This window comes from Ranitomeya variabilis, chromosome 3 (genome assembly GCF_051348905.1).
Source record: "Ranitomeya variabilis isolate aRanVar5 chromosome 3, aRanVar5.hap1, whole genome shotgun sequence".
NCBI classification, from domain to species: domain Eukaryota; kingdom Metazoa; phylum Chordata; class Amphibia; order Anura; family Dendrobatidae; genus Ranitomeya; species Ranitomeya variabilis.
The window spans coordinates 629,720,229-629,737,556 of NC_135234.1; positions in this window are offsets into that span (position 1 = coordinate 629,720,229).

Consider the following 17,328-nt stretch of genomic DNA (forward strand, 5'->3'; position numbering starts at 1 on the left):
CATCGGGTTACTAAGCGCGGCCCTGCGCTTAGTAATCCGATGTTTACCCTGGTTACAAGCGAACGCATCGCTGGATCGGTGTCACACACACCGATCCAGCGATGACAGCGGGAGATCCAGCGACGAAATAAAGTTCCAAACGATCTGCTACGACGTACGATTCTCAGCAGGGTCCCTGATCGCTGCTGCGTGTCAGACACAGCGATATCGTATGGATATCGCTGGAACGTCACGGATCGTACCGTCGTAGCGACAAAAGTGCCACTGTGAGACGGTACCCTAAGGCTGGTCACATAAATCTGTACATATTGACAATTGTCTATGTTTTTTCTCCAATATCACTACAACAAATAGTTGTTTATTACCATATGTTACCCTTTTTCTATTATCTCATTGCCCTGCAGCTCATCCAATTAACCTATGTGTATGCCAGCTATACCTGCTAATGGCTATGATCTCATTTTATGTCTCCAAACTGTCTAGGGCTTTCAGGAGTACATTGTATTAGCTTTTTAGAGGCAGAATTAGTTGGTTTCTAACTTTGCACAAGATGGCTGCTAGAGCCAACATGGCTGTTCAGTATATTATGGCTGACCATTCTCTTACAGCATGGGAGGCTTATGTTCCCTTCTATTCTTTGACTTCTCCCCACATGATATGTCGTCACGACCTCTCCAGAGAAAAAGCAAAGCGGCAATGCTTTCCCCTTGCCTCTAGCAGCTAAAACGTCTATAGCCTAAGATGTGTCATAACTCCTTAATAGACAATCCTAGGGAGGCTGATTTGGCACCATCGGATCTGGCCAGGTTCCTGGTATGCTTTAAGACCAAACACAGCTTTGCTATCTGGTTTCTACAAGCTGTTCTATGTATCTCCATACCCCTGCGTGCTAGAACAAGTCGAGACCCAGGCAGGCGTTCGCCATGTTCTGGGGATCTCGGAAATATACATGGCTATACATGACTAGGAAATATAGTATCTCTATAACTCTTTATGGAATTACATTTCTGGAGTGTTCTCGAAGGTGTCTGCAGATTCAGCAGGATTCTACATGGCAATCATGCCTTTGTCCTGCTATGAGCTATTTAAGGTGTGAGATCTGTCACTCACAGCCTTTGAGGCTTGAACCCCCCTACTGAGCTAGGTGCCAGCTTTCTACTTGAGGCTTTGAGAATGTGGGCTTCCTGCTGAGCCTCCTTTCCTGTCAGTGCTGGACAAAGAAAGGAGTTTCATAATCCCAGGCCAAATAAGATACAAATGATTGGCATGAAATTATATCTCCAATATTCTTCACAAAGCCTAAGTCAAATGTTTCTATGGCTACTAAAGTACAATTATAAGCATGGCATTAGTCTTTCCACTTTTATTAACAAATACATAAATTTTATGTGAAAACTTAATATTTACAGGATTGACCCTTATTTTTCAAGACTTATGCACTTCACCCTTGGTAGGCTGGATTATCATGGAAGTTGCTCTTGGGGAATGTTTAGATCCCATTCTTTATTCATGGCAGTGTTTTAGGCAAAATTGTAAGTGAGCTCAGTGTTTTGGATGAAAAGCAACTCCACACATGAATGAATTATTTACTGTCATATGACTCAGGATTCATGGTAGCCCTCAGTTTTTCTTCTCTGGGCAATAATTCTTCTATATGAGACAAACAGATTGAAGAGAAAATAACTTTACCCCAGTCCAGTGCAGTCCAATCCCTGTACTTCCTGCAGAATATCATCTGTCCTTGGTAATAATAGGGAGACAACAAACGCAATTAGGGACTTATCCAGAAGAAAACAATTATTAGATATCAGGGATCTGTTCACCTTCTGGGTTTCTAAAACATAAAAATACAGTATCATTGCCAATTTAGCTCCTGCAGCGCCCTTATGAAAGAGGAAAAACTATCATGTAGATCAATGCTTGTAGGATGAGAGTGATAAGCTGCGCTTTCTGGGATTTTCCAATGGGACCCAAGACACATGAGACCAAATGAATTAAAAGTGGTTTATTTAGCATTGAAATGATTGAATAAAAAGTCGGCACTCCGTCAACTCGGATAAACTCTTGTTCTTTACTCAAAAAATCATGTGCATGGACAACATTTAAAAAATATGTATCAGAAAATAGTTTCGGAATAAAATTCCTTAATCATAGCTGTTCAATACATGTTACCATCACCAATAAAAAGATTATATCACACCCCTCCCCTTTAACATTTCTCAAATCAGGTCACAGTTAATTAATGGGTGTGCATTTTCCACATGACGATAACCATAATGCCGTGAAACTGCTGAAAAACCCTTAATATCTTTTTTGTCACTGTCCAAAATATGCCTACGAATTCTAACTTTAAGAGGGCCCAACATACTGTACTTTGCACTTATTGCAATTTATTAAATAAACTACAAAGTTACTGTTGCAATTTATATAAAATTTAATGGGGTATATATGATCTGTTTTCATTTACATAAATATATTAAAATACAGCTAAAAACATACTTACATATACAGCTCTGGCAAAAAATAAGAGACCACAGCAACAAAACCCTGTCGTGGGCAGCCCAATCTCCAGACCTGAACCCCATTGAATACCTCTGGAATGTAATCAAGGGAGATGATGGATAGTCACAAGTAGTGTTGAGCGATACCTTCCAATATGCAAAGGTATCGGTATCAGATTGGATCGGCCGATATCCAAAAAATATCGGATATCGCCGATACCGATACCCGATACCAATGCATATCAATGGGACACAAAATATCGGAATGGTTCCCAGGGTCTGAAGGAGAGGAAACTCTCCTTCAGGCCCTGGGATCCATATTCATGAATAAAATAAAGAATAAAAATAAAAAATATTGATATACTCACCCCTCAGACGGCCCCGGCTCTCACCGGTCCAAGCGTCTGCCTCTGTTCCTAAGAATGCAGGGAGTGAAGGACCTTCGATGACGTCGCGGCTTGTGATTGGTCGCGTGACCGCTCATGTGACCGCTCACGTGACCAATCACAAGCCGTGACGTCATCGAAGGTCCTTCACTCCCTGCATTCTTAGGAACGGAGGCACCGCTAAGAGCCAGGGTCCGCCGGAGGGGTGAGTATATCAATATTTTTTATTTTTATTACTTATTTTTTACATGAATATGGATCCCAGGGCCTGAAGGAGAGTCTCCTCTCCTCCAGACCCTGGGAACCATACGCACCGCACACTTCCGATTCCGATTTCCGATATCGCAAAAATATCGGAACTTGGTATCGGAATTCCAATACAGCAAATATCGGCCGATACCCGATATTTGCAGTATCAGAATGTTCAACACTAGTCACCAGCCATCAAACAAAGAAGTGCTTAAATTTTTGCTCCAGGAGCAGTGTGAAAGACTGGTGGAAAGCATGCCAAGACGTATGAAAGCTGTAATTAAAAATCATGGTTATTCCACAAAATATTGGTTTCTGAACTCTTCCTGAGTTAAAACATTAGTATTGTTGTTTCTAAATGATTATTAACTTGTTTTCTTTGCATTATTTAAGGTCTGAAAGCACGTTTTTTTTAATTTTTACCATTTCTCCTTTTCAGAAGAAATTTTTTTTTATTGCTTGGAAATTCGGAGACATGTTGTCAAGTTTATAGACTAAAACAACAATTTACATTTTACTCGAAATTATACCTATAAATAGAAAAATCAGACAAACTGAACATTTTGCAGTGGTCCCTTAATTTTTACCAGAGCTGTATTATAACCACATTTATACCAACCTATGGTTTTAAGCCATGAATCTCCTTTTTTATCTGAAGTCTGAAACTGGAAAACAATTTTTGTGATAAACTAGAAGCATTCTTCAGAATAACACATACTCTTTTAGCAAAGATCTTAGGCCTCTTTCACTTTCTCTCTCTCTCTCTCTCTCTTCTCCCCGGACATTTATCTCATCCGTCATAACACTGGATGCGTTGCACACGTTTTCAACTATTTTTGCAACGTCCGTCGATACGTCAGTTCACGGCACTTTGACGCAGGATGACCAACGGAAATGTGAAAGAGGCCTTAGTCAACACTACATCTTGCTTCAGGATAGATAAATTGTTACAAATGATTTTTTGTGTCGATAAATTCACTACTAAACCTGGTAGAAAATAAATTTTCCCCCGATATTGTTGCCAACAGCATATTGATCAATTTCATGTTTTCTTCTTTCTATATGTAACATGTCCATTCTATTTTTTGGTTCCACTATTTGAATTGCCTTATTGATATTGATCAGGCTGCCGAGCACCTGGAATGTTAATGATACAGGTATGGTGAGCTGTTATGTTTGCTTGTGGTATTTAGAAATAACCACTTTAATTCATCTGGCCTCTCGTCTCTTGGATCCTATTGGAAAAAAACAGTAAGTGCAGATTATCCCTCCCATCCTCCAAGCATTAATCTGTCATCTGTCCTTGAGGTTTTTCTTTGAGAGAAGTGGCTTCTTTGCTCTCATTATTGACAATGAACCAGCCTCCAAAAGTCTTAGCGTCAGTTTACTGCATGGCTATGATTTAGACACTTTTTGTGGTCATTCTCAAGTTGTTCCATTATAATGATAATGCACAATATGCTCCCCAAGATGACCTCAACTTTGACCACCTATTCAAAATTATACTGGTCATCGATCACGTCAGCAATAAATTTGCTGGTCTACATTCATCAAAGAGATATCTGCATAGTTGAATCCCTATTCCACTTTAAAGGGAGACTTAAATCCCAATGACCCAATGATACATCTTGATGAGAGGGTACGGTATGAAATGAAAATGTATGAACTGTGCAAAAGTATTTCAGGGTACATCTACAGATTTAGGGTTTATGAATGACAGGACACCCAGATCAATCCCCCTGAATACCACCAAAACCTGGGAGTCAATGGCTAAACTGTGTAGGAAATCAATTCACCCACTATTTGACCAGGGTCACTACATCTAAACGGAAAATGTCTACACCAGCAACCCATTCTTCAAGTCCCTCTCCACCAGAACTATTGAAGTAGGCAGTGCTGTGCCCACAAACCAGAGAAGCCTACCAAGATTGCTAACCAGATAACTGCAGAAATTGTGAGAGCAAGGCCCAATGTACGGACAGCCTGCTGGTTGACCACCATGCATGGAAATTGAAGCACCCCCACTTGTGTATGAAGTAGCTTTACAAAGATCCCCATGCCAGACTTTATCCTTGGATACATAGTAACTAGTGTTGAGCATTCCGATACCGCAAGTATCGGGTATCGGCCGATATTTGCTGTATCGGAATTCCGATACCGAGATCCGATACTTTTGTGGTATCGGGAATCGGTATCGGGATCGATATTAATGTGTAAAATAAAGAATAAAAATAAAAAATATTGATATACTCACCCTCTGACGCGCCCTGGTTGTAACCGCCAGCCTCCATTCATAAGAATGAGCGCTTGAAAGTCCTTAGATGACGTCGCGGCCTGTGATTGGTCGCGGAGCGGTCACGTGACCGCAACGCGACCAATCACAAGCCGTGACGTCATCTAAGGTCTTTCAAGCGCTTGAAAGACCTTAGATGACATCGCGGCCTTTGATTGGTCGCGTGGCGGTCACGTGACCGCTCCGCGACCAATCACAGGCCGCGACATCATCTAAGGACTTTCAAGCGCTCATTCTTATGAACGGAGGCTGGCGGTTACAACCAGGGCGCGTCAGAGGGTGAGTATATCAATATTTTTTATTTTTATTCTTTATTTTACACATTAATATGGATCCCAGGGCCTGAAGGGGAGTTTCCTCTCCTTTAGACCCTGGGAACCATCAGGATACCTTCCGATACTTGGTGTCCCATTGACTTGTATCGGGTATCGGTATCGGCGATATCCGATACTTTTCGGGTATCGGCCGTTACTATCCGATACCGATACTTTCAAGTATCGGACGGTATCGCTCAACACTAATAGTAACATAGCAACATAGATTTTAAGGCTGAAGGAAGACTTTAAGTCCATCTAGTTCAACCCATAGCCTAACCTAATATTCCCTAACATGTTGATCCAGAGGAAGGCAAAAAAAACCCATGCGGCAAAGAGTAAGCTCCACATTGGGGAAAAAAAATTCCTTCCCGACTCCACATACGGCAATCATACTAGTTCCCTGGATCAACGCCCTATCAAGGAATCTAATATATATAACCTGTAACATTATACTTTTCAAGAAAGGCATCCAGTCCCCTCTTAAATTTTAGTAATGAATCACTCATTACAACATCATATGGCAGAAAGTTCCATAGTCTCACTGCTCTTACAGTAAAGAATCTGAGTCTGTTATTATGCTTAAACCTTCTTTACTCCAGACGTAGAGGATGCCCCCTTGTCTCCGTCTCAGGTCTATGAGTAAAAAGATTATTAGAAAGGTCTTTGTACTGTCCTCTCATATATTTATACATTAAAATAAGATCACCCCTTAGTCTTCGTTTTTCCAAACTAAATAGCCCCAAGTGTAATAACCTATCTTGGTATTGCAGACCCCCCAGTCCTCTAATAACCTTGGTCGCTCTTCTCTGCTCCCGCTCTAGTTCAGCTATGTCTTTCTTATACACCGGAGACCAGAACTGTGCACAGTATTCTAAGTGTGGTCGAACTAGTGACTTGTATAGAGGTAAAATTATGTTCTCCTCATGAGCATCTATGCCTCTTTTAATGCATCCCATTATTTTATTTGCCTTTGCAGCAGCTGCCTGACACTGGCCACTAAATGTGAGTTTGTCATCCACCCATACTCCCAGGTCTTTTTCATTGACTGTTTTGTTCAGTGTTTTACAATTAAGCACATAGTTATACATCTTATTACTTCTACCCAAGTGCATGACCTTACATTTATCCCCATTAAAGCTCATTTGCCATTTATTAGCCCAAGCTTCTAGTTTACATAAATCATCCTGTAATATAACATTGTCCTCCTCTGTATTGATTACCCGGCAGAGTGGTTTTGTAAATTTTGTTGAAAAAATGAAAAATCGCTGGTCAATTTTTAACCATTATAACTTCCTAACAAAAAACTTTTGGTTCCAAGATTGTGTTGATGTAAAGTAGACATGTGGGAAATGTTATTTATTAACCATTTTGTGTGACATATATCTCTGATTTAAGGGCATAAAAATTAAAAGATCAAAAATTGTGAAATTTTCTAACTTTTCGCCAAATTTCCAATTTTTTCACAGTTAAACACAAGTCATATCAAATAAATTTTACCAGTACCAAAAAGTGCAATATGTCACAAGAAAACATTCTCATTGAAAAAACTGGCCTGGTCAGGAAGGTGAAAACAGGCTTCGGGGTGAAGAGGTTAAAGTTTGAAATAGTTCATAGAATAAATAATCATAATAATCACCACAATGAACAAAGGCCACAGACTTCAGTGTCAAACATTCTGTACACTCCAAGCAGAAGCAGAAATATAGAAGCAGAGAAGCAGAGATGCTGTCTGAAGATCCGAGGTCTGCATCTGTGGCAACGTTTCTGGGCTCCATCCCCTTTCTCTGTCTTGTTTCTGCATGAAGAATAAAAAAAATGGGTAAGTGAAGAGCAACAGCTGTATTGTAATCAATGCTGTGATCAGTATACTTTATGTTGCCAGCTCTCTTATCTCTATCTGTGTTCTTCCCCTTTCAATTGAATTTCAGTATTATCTTTTCTTTGCAGGTTATACTAATATTCCTCACTACTGCTGTTGTATAACACGCACTGTAGAATTTGTCCACTATTGTATGGCTCTCTCTCCCTATCTTTATTGCTAAGCTGTGATGTTGTTTCACCATTCAGATTCACCCCATAATGACTGCTGCATTCCCTGCCTGTGCTTTTACACAGACTGTGATAACTGCAGGGCATTATGGGTAAAAAATCCTAGCTGCGCCCAAGTTCATGTGATACTTCTCAGGCTGATGCAATCTTCTTCTACAGTATGTGTAAAAAACCATGGGCTGAAAGTTTGTTGGCAAACTGGCTGCTCAGTCTGCAAAGGATGGATGTAGTAGTGTTTCACTGCTGATGAACGCTTAATAATTGACCAAGTTCTTCATCCATGTTCCATCCATAGTCATAGTATCATAGTCTTTAAGGTTGAAAGTAGACCTAAGTCCATCGAGTTCAACCTATAACTCAAAATTCGTTTAGCAATTTTTCTTTCAGATTCATTAGCCAATCAAATTGTCATAGTTTCATGTCTATTGTGAGTTTTTGTTTGACTTTTGCCTCATACAAACAGGTGATACCCTTAAAGTGTAGGTAGTTCCACAGTTGACCATGTGTCCAGTTTAGTGACATCAGCCTTTATAACAATCTTCCTCACATCATTAAAAAATTTAAGTCCTTGTAAAGTTGAAAAAGAACTCTACTTTTTAAAAGACATCTCCATTAGTTATCTTCCTCATCATCATAGTTTTATCATTGTTCATAATCTTGAACACTAATTCCTGAATGAAAAAATAAAGAAATCCAAATATCACTGATGTGAAGTACAAAATCACATTTACTTGGGAACCTGTCACCCCCCCAGGCGTTTGTAACTAAAAGAGCCACCTTGTGCAGCAGTAATGCTGCTTTCTGACAAGGTGGCTCTTTTAGTTCGGGTCCCTGGCACTGCTGAAAGAATCGTTTTTTAAATTTATCCCTCATACCATGATATGGCCAGGGGTGCAGGTCTTTCCCCCCAATCCAGATGCCTCATAGCCGTCACTCATGGCCTCTGCGCGCCAGGCGCCGCCTCCTCTTCCTTCAGTAGCGTCCCCGGCGCCTGCGCAGTTGTTTTTTTTTTAGGGCATGCGCAGTTGCGTTGCCTTTCGAACTTACAGCGCAGGCGCTGGGGAGGCTACTGAAAGAAGAGGAGGCGGTGCCCGGCGCGCAAAGGCCATGAGTGATGCTGGGAGGCATCTTGATTAGGGGGGAAAGACCTGCCCCCTGGCGATTTCACGGTATGAGGGACAAATTTAAAAAACAATTCTTTCAGCAGTGCCAGGAACAAGAACTAAAAGAGCCACCGTGTCAGAATGCAGCATTACTGCTGCACAAGTTGGCTCTTTTAGTTACAAACGCCTGGGGGGGTGACAGGTTCCCTTTAAAGAAATAGGTCTTAATTCAGCCTGGTTTGCACCAGGTCCACAGGTGCTTCATTAGTAAAAATAGAATAATTAGTTAGGCCAGGCTACTGCTGTGGCACTTGTTAGTATCCAGGACTGCAGCCATATACGATGGCCATTGGCTGCATGATTTTTCAGGCAAAACTTAGGTATTATGTTCAAAATTGGGTGGCCTTTTTGTACTAAATGTGGACATTGTTTTGATCACATGTGGCTTCTACATTGTGGAAACCCAGCCTTAGAGGTTTGAAAAATGGAATGGGGGCAAAAAAGAGATCTTGTCCTGGGTGGTTAGGAGTGTAATGATGTCAAGCAGTATCTTTACTATAGTGCCCAGCATATTCTATGAACGTCTCTGGTAAAGCGTCATTTAAAACAGGAAAGCAATAAAGTCCATGCTATTATAACACAACACACAATAGACACTCCATCTTCCTCCTGTCAGGCTTGCTTGATAGAACTCTCCTCTACTTTCTTTATGTGAGGTGGTCACTCTTACCTGTCACTGTCTTTTTTCTGCATGCCGCATTGAATGACTGTGACTTTGCAGTGACATAGCCCTCAGATCAGAGAAGTGTTCCTGCATTTCTTATCGGTAATCAGCATGCGCATATTGAGTTCCACACCAGTTGTTCAGACAGCAGAGCAGCCACAGTGCATCTTCTTATTACACAATATCCCATTTTGTAGTCTCCAGCTAAAGGGTTAAGTGTCCCTATTATGCTAAAAAAAATTAATGAAGGTCATGTCTTTGCTTTGGTATGACTTGTTCTCTACATTTTCTTTCTTGTAATGGGGAGGGGCTTTATTATCCATTGATTTTTATAAATCAATGCATTATAAAGCAATGCATGCTCATACCGCTTTGTTACGGAGCAAGAGACTGGAAAATCCTCAGGTTGCAACCCAGCCTAATAACCTGGATACTCTTATTGCTTTCTAAGCTAGTATACTGGGCTAGGAAAAAAAGATTATCCTACTTCTAAGTTACAATTACTTAAGCCTATGTGTTGATGAATGTTTAAATTTTTTTAAACATCGCATACATTTTTTGTAGATTATATATTTTTAATTAATAAAATTGTTTCAGTCATATTTTAGTTTTAATTTCACTGCATAGAATAAATACCTGATTTTGACAGAAATTTCAAATTAAACAGGTACATGTAAAATTGCCCAAAAGTGTGTCAAAGTGAATTTAGTTAAGTTGTAAATGTCCTTTTAGATTCATTCATTAATGGAAAAGATTAAAAAAAGGTGCAAATTTGTATTGCTTTGCAAGTGGTCTGGGCTGAAGAGTTAGGGTGCCATATAAGTTGTGAGGATCACATCGCAAATCTCGGACTGGCTGTCAGCTCACCTAGCCTGAGAGTGACAACGTGTATTTCTATGGAGCTGTCATGCTCAGGTCAGGAGAGCAGATGGTCAGTCCGAGAATTGCAATGCGATCCTTGCTAGAGTAATACGGCCATCTGATTTTCACATTGTAATCATGCTAATTATGCAAATCGTTTCATCAGAGAGGAAGAGTGCTACAACTCTAGTGCCACCTATTGGAAGGTAGTAAGCCTACAAGTCAATGTTGACCCTTTAACCAGCCTTGTCACATGACTTAGTATAATAGCCAAACCAGAATTTCAATTTGCAGACACTGTGTTTCGGGATACTGCCCCTCGTCAGTGCAAAGCGGAGATCTGGTTTGGCTGTGTGAGAGGTGTCAGACCACTGCAATTTGCATAATTAGCATATTACCCAGAGAAGCATTGTGGCTTTAAGTCTCCTCATCTAGGCATGCTTAGCATGTGGATCTCCGCAAGGAGAAACAATACTTCTTGGATAACATTGTAATGATAATAACCTCTTAGTACCTGAGTAGAGATGAACACTTATATAACCCTAGTCCATGCCCTCATCATCTCTCGCCTTGACTACTGCAACCTCCTGCTCTGTGGCCTCCCCTCAAACACTCTCGCACCCCTCCAATCTATTCTAAACTCTGCTGCCCGACTAATCCACCTGTCCCCCCGCTATTCTTCGGCCTCTCCCCACTGTCAATCCCTTCACTGGCTCCCCATTGCCCAGAGACTCCAGTACAAAACCCTAACCAAAGCCATCCACAACCTGTCTCCTCCTTACATCTGTGACCTCATCTCCCGGTACTTTCCTACACGCAACCTCCGATCCTCACAAGATCTCCTTCTCTACTCCCCTCTTATCTCCTCTTCCCACAATCGTATACAAGACTTCTCTCGCGTATCACCCCTACTCTGGAACCCTCTACCACAACACATCAGACTCTCGCCTACCATCGAAACCTTCAAAAAGAATCTGAAGACCCACCTCTTCCGACAAGCCTACAACCTGTAGTAACCACCGATCAACCAAACCGCTGCATGACCAGCTCTATCCTCACCTACTGTATTCTCACCAATCCCTTGTAGATTGTGAGACCTCGCGGGCAGGGTCCTCTCTCCTACTGTACCAGTTATGACTTGTATTGTTCAAGATTATTGTACTTGTTTTTATTATGTATACCCCTCCTCACTTGTAAAGCGCCATGGAATAAATGGCGCTATAACAATAAATAATAATAATAATAATAATAATAATAATTATATTGGAGTACCATTGAATTCTACTCGAATATACCAAAAATCTGCATTTTTGAGAATATTGATCTTTGTAAATTCACTTTGCCAAATCATAGAAAGCAAAAAAACCTTATATTTACCTCACCTGTGTGGCCCCTCCTCTTCTGCCCTCTGTTGCAAGCTGCCTCCTCCAGCCTGTTTATTCTGAGCTGTGATTTCTGGCCTCAACCAGGCCTTTGATGTCACTGTGCGTTACACGTTAAGCAACAAAAGAAAGAAAGACAACTCCAAAAAACAGCACACCACTAAAGAGTATAAATATGAAAAACGCAAACTTTAATCGATACAACAATTAAAAACATCTAAAAATTCCCATCATCACCCAGAAGATCCCGCCATGGAGAGATAAGCAAAAATATATACATATCTGAGGCAAAAATTATCGTGAAAAAACAGAATATAATGCAGAGTAACTACATATCATGTCATATAACCTCATATGCAATGGCATAACAAACTGATGAACTCCCCGGGGTTAAAGATGTAAACAACATGTGCATGAATTGATATACAGACAGAGGCCTATCCCAATGATTGGGTGTGTGCCCCCTGTGCCCTATATAGTCTGTACCTGTATGCCAAAAAGGGTGAAAAAGCGCAGACAAGGGCAGGGGTAGTGGCGTAATTAAGGTTTATGCCACAATATGTGAACAAAGCAGCCAAGTCACAACGGATACAGCTGCAGCCATGGACCCAAACATGCATAAGGGAGCCTAGTGCCCTAGGCCTGCAAACATAAACAGGATATCAATACGGCACCAATATCAGCCTGAATCCAGCTATGCGTTCCCCCAGATAAATAAGGTAACCACCGGAGGAGGGAGGAAAGGCAGGGATCAGCGTGGGGGACAAACCCTACGCGCGTCGCCGTTACAGGGATGGCTTCGTGCGTTACACGTTGTGACATCATGGACCAGTGGCAGGCAGTAACCACTGAGTCCTGGTCATGGCCAAACAGACAGAGAGTTCTAGCTAAAGAAAAGGACAAGAAAATGACTCAAAGAACAAGAACGGCAGACAGCACTGCAATCCAGTCCTCAGCCTTCATTCGGACTACCAAGCCTCAGAGTTTATTCTGCCATAAGTATGAACAATGTTTTGACCTATTACAAGTTACCAAGTACTTGATATAGACCTGTAATAGGTCAAAATGTTGTTCATACTTATGGTGGAATAAACTTCATTTTTGATTGAACACCCTGGATTGGACGCTGTGTAGCTGCTGTGCATACTTGACTATTTCCAAGTGGGTATCATGGAGAATTTGCACCCACCTACACGACTGTTGCCAGCTACCTGGACACCAAGCCTCAGAGGTCACTCATGACAGTGGTGTCACAACATGCGATGTGCAATGACCTCAAAGGCCTGGTCGCAGTCAGAAGTCCTGGCCTAAAGTGAACAAGCCTTAAGATGTGACTTGCAATAGAGGAAAGAAGAGGCACCTCTGAGGACTAAACAGCGGGCAGCAAGGAGCAGAGGGGCCAGACAGATGAGTCGTGAAAGAGTATAAGTTATTTATGTTTTTTATATCTTAGGATTATTATGCTCTGTGATCTGGTCAAAGACCCCAGAGCATAAGAAGGGATATTCAATTAGCAGAGAATAACTTCACTGCAAATTTCATGAGAAAATCAGGGCAATTTGGCAAACTAGAATTTTGTCTGATCCTCTCATCTATATACCTGAGTCATAAGAACCACAAAATGGTACTAATAAGTACGACATCTTGCCCTCCAGAAAATAAGTCTTCACACAGCTTTGTTGAAAAATAATTGGTACATTTTTCAGAATAAGACATTTTCAGGCATGCCAGAATATAAAAAACTTCTCAGAATACGAAATATGTTGTCAATGTATCAATGTATTTTTTGCACAAAAAAATAAAAAATGCTGATTGCAGCCACATGTACCTCTAATTTTGTAATTTTAAATATTTTATGTTTCCAAATAAACACATGAAATAGGGATTCTTCTTTAGTGTTCTCCAAAACTTTAGGTCATGAAATAGCCATAATAATGTATTAGTTGTGTATTAGTTTTAGTTGGAGTGTTCAATTAGGAAATTACATACAGTACCTCAGTAACTATGGATCTATTGGCTTAGAATTTGTAATTTGAGTTTAGTCCTGATGACAAATATCTGTATATTGCAAAAGAGCCTTATCTTGACAGTAATCTCATTTCTTTTTTTTTTTTGTGGTATTAATTACCTCAGCTAACTTTTCTTAACTTTTTTTGGGGATGCATATAAAAAACCCTGCAATTTTGTATTTTTTTATCACTGCACAAAACAGTGTTAACTTTATATTGTAAGATTACAGCAATAACTTATTTTGTTTTACATATATGGGCCGACTTCTCTGTCGGCTACAATGCGGCAAGATCATCTGCTTATTTTTATTTTTCACTTCTATGTTTAGTGCATCTCTCCATCTTACCCAATGAATGATCTCCATGCTCTTTATCAGTCTTAGTGTTATCTAATTTTAGACTTGTGCTATGCATTATACTACACATACAAGAAGTATCGTTTCTCCTTGTAGAAATTGACATGCTAAGCATGCCGAGATGAGGAGACTTAAAGCCGCAATGCTCCTCTGGGAAATATGCTAATTTTGCAAATTGTCTCTTCACAGAGAGAACTAGAACTCTAGTGCCACCTATTGGAAGTAGCAATCCTGCAAGTCAATGTCGACCCTTTAAGTCATGTGACAAGGCTCGTTAAAGATCCTAAGTCATGTGACCAGGCTCGTTAAATGGTCGACATTGACTTGTAGGATAGCTACTTCCAATAGGTTGCACTAGAGTTCTAGTTCTCTTCCTCTCTGAAGAGACAATTTGCATAACTAAACATACAGTAGTGCTAGAAAGTTTGTGAACCCTTTTGAACTTCCCATATTTATGGATACATTTTTTTCCTCAGAAATCTCCTTTATTCCCCTACTGTAGAGGAATAAACAGAAATCTTAGCACCATATAGCAAAATAACCTACCACCTAATGGCAGGATATGTAAACAGATGCATAACTGCTGATTAGTCCATTGATCTTGTATAACATGTACAAGTGCTTCTCACTAAATTAGAATATCATTAAAAAGTTAATTTATTTCAATTCGTCAATACAGAAAGTGAAACTCATATATTATATAGAGTCATTACAAACAGAGTGATCTATTTCACGTGTTTATTTCTGTTAATGTTGATGATTATCGCTTTTAGCCAATCAAAACCCAAAAGTCATTATCTCAGTAAATTAGAATACTTTATAGCACCAGCTTGAAAAATGATTTTAAAATCTGAAATGCTGGCCTACTGAAATGTATGTTCAGTAAATGCACTCAATACTTGGTCGGGGCTTCTTTTGCATCAGATACTGCATCAATGCGGTGTAGCATGGAGGCAATCAGCCTGTGGCACTGCTGAGGTGTTATGGAAGCCCAGGGTGCTTTGATAGCAGCCTTCTTTTCATCTGCATTTTTGAGTCTGGTGTCTCTCATCTTCCTCTTGACAATACCCAATAGATTCTCTATAGGGTTAAGGTCAGGCGAGTTTGCTGGCCAATCAAGCTGTCATGATCCAGTTTATTTTCTGCTATCCTCTCTCTGGACTGGTAATGTGGGGATTAACCCCCTCTGCCTCGTTTTGGATCTGGCTGGGCTTTTTCAGTCCTCTGCAGCCTGCTGGCCAGCTTCAGTGATAGTTCATGCTTCCAGGCTAGAGCAGCTGACCCGTATACCCTGGTGATCCTTTGGCCTCTGACTTCCCGTATTTGTTTGAGACCTGTTCCCTATCCCTGACTTATTGTTTGTCTGGTGGTTTTCCTTACAGTGTATGACTCAGCCTGATCTCTGTACCCTGCCTCTTGCTTTCCATCTCTGATACCCCGTTCTCCGACTGGCTTTGACTTCTGGCTTGTACCACGACTTCATCTTGCGTCTCACTTTTTGGATACCACGCTTCCTTTTGGCTCTGACTTCTGGCTTGTCTCTGACTACGTACATTGCTGTGACCTCTGGTACCTCTGCTCCTGACAGTTTCTGACTCTGTTTGTCTGACCACTCTTTCATTACCTGTGACACCTGTGCAGCTGCTCAGTGTTGCTACCCTACGAGTGTACAACCTCTTCTCCCTCACCAGCACCCCCTGGTGAAGGTTGCGCTAAACTGCACTGCAGCCGCATCCCATTATCACTGACCACACATTTAAAAGGGGATTTTGCCTTTTTTTACTCTGGTCATGGATCCGCTTGGTAACTTGGTGGATCAAGTGTTCACTTTACACAGATGATGTGGGATTTTTCGGTGGAACATCGAACCCTTTCCACGTCTCATATTCACTTAAGAAAAAAGCTGACGGACACTGTTAAGACCATGCAGGGAACCACCCCTCATGCTGTTAGTCGACCTGGTGATTCAGTAGATGTTGCTTTGCACTCTCCCGAACCCTCGGTTAAGCTTCCTGACACCTTTTCTGGTGAAAAAGATAAATTTAGCACGTTCAGGGAGAATTGTAAATTATTGTTTTCTCTTAGACCCCAATCGTCTGGGAATGAGACTCAGCAGGTAGGGATTATTATCTCCTTACTTATGGAGGGTCCCCAATCTTGGGCTTTCTCACTGCCCCCTACTGCTCCTGAACGGATGTCGATAGATATGTTCTTTGAGGCCATAGGACTTATCTATGAAGAACTGGACCATGTCAGGTTGGCAGAGGACACTATTATGGGTCTGGTTCAGGGAAAGCGCTCAGCCGAGTGGTACAGCTCCAAGTTCCATTAATGGTCCACTGAGTTGTCCTGAGATGACTCCACGCTGAGATCTCAGTTAATGAGTGGACTGTCGGATTACCTGAAGGATGCTCTGGCTCTCCATCCACCTCCCAGCTCATTGGAAGAAGCTATGACTCAGGCTATCTATATGGATCAGAGGCTGTGGGAGAGAGGTTTTACACAGTGAGAAGTTCCATTGCTTCCTGCTGGTTCTGTTGTTTTGCCTCCTTCTGAACCTATGGAGGTGGGGGCCGCCAACCCTGAGGAGGAGAGGAGATGGCAACATGTAGGAAAGCTGTGTTTTTACTACTGAGATCCCAGACATTGGAAAAAGGACTGCCCCCCCGAACACTGACTACCAAGAGCCTGAGTCTGGGTGATTGTGTTGGAAGTCACCCAGACTCTCATGTACCTTTTTCTGCATTATCAAAAATTTTGTTGGAAGGGAAACTTTGTTGTGGGAGTGGCTCTGCACCCACTTCTGCCTTCGTGGATTGCGGGTCGTCCATGAAATTTATTAACTCTGACTTGATGTCCAAGTGTAAGTTAGGGACAGTTAGGCTGGAGACTCCTATTCATGTTGTTGCCATTGACAAAACACCACTGGCTAACAATGTCATCAAATGTGTTTCAGAGGAATTTCTCCTTAAAGTGAGTTCCCTACACCAGGAACGTATTTCATGTTTTGTTATGAACAATCTGCTTGCGGGACTGGTGCTGGGGTTCCCCTCCCTACAATTACATAATCCTGTGATAAACTGGGAATCTCGGGACAT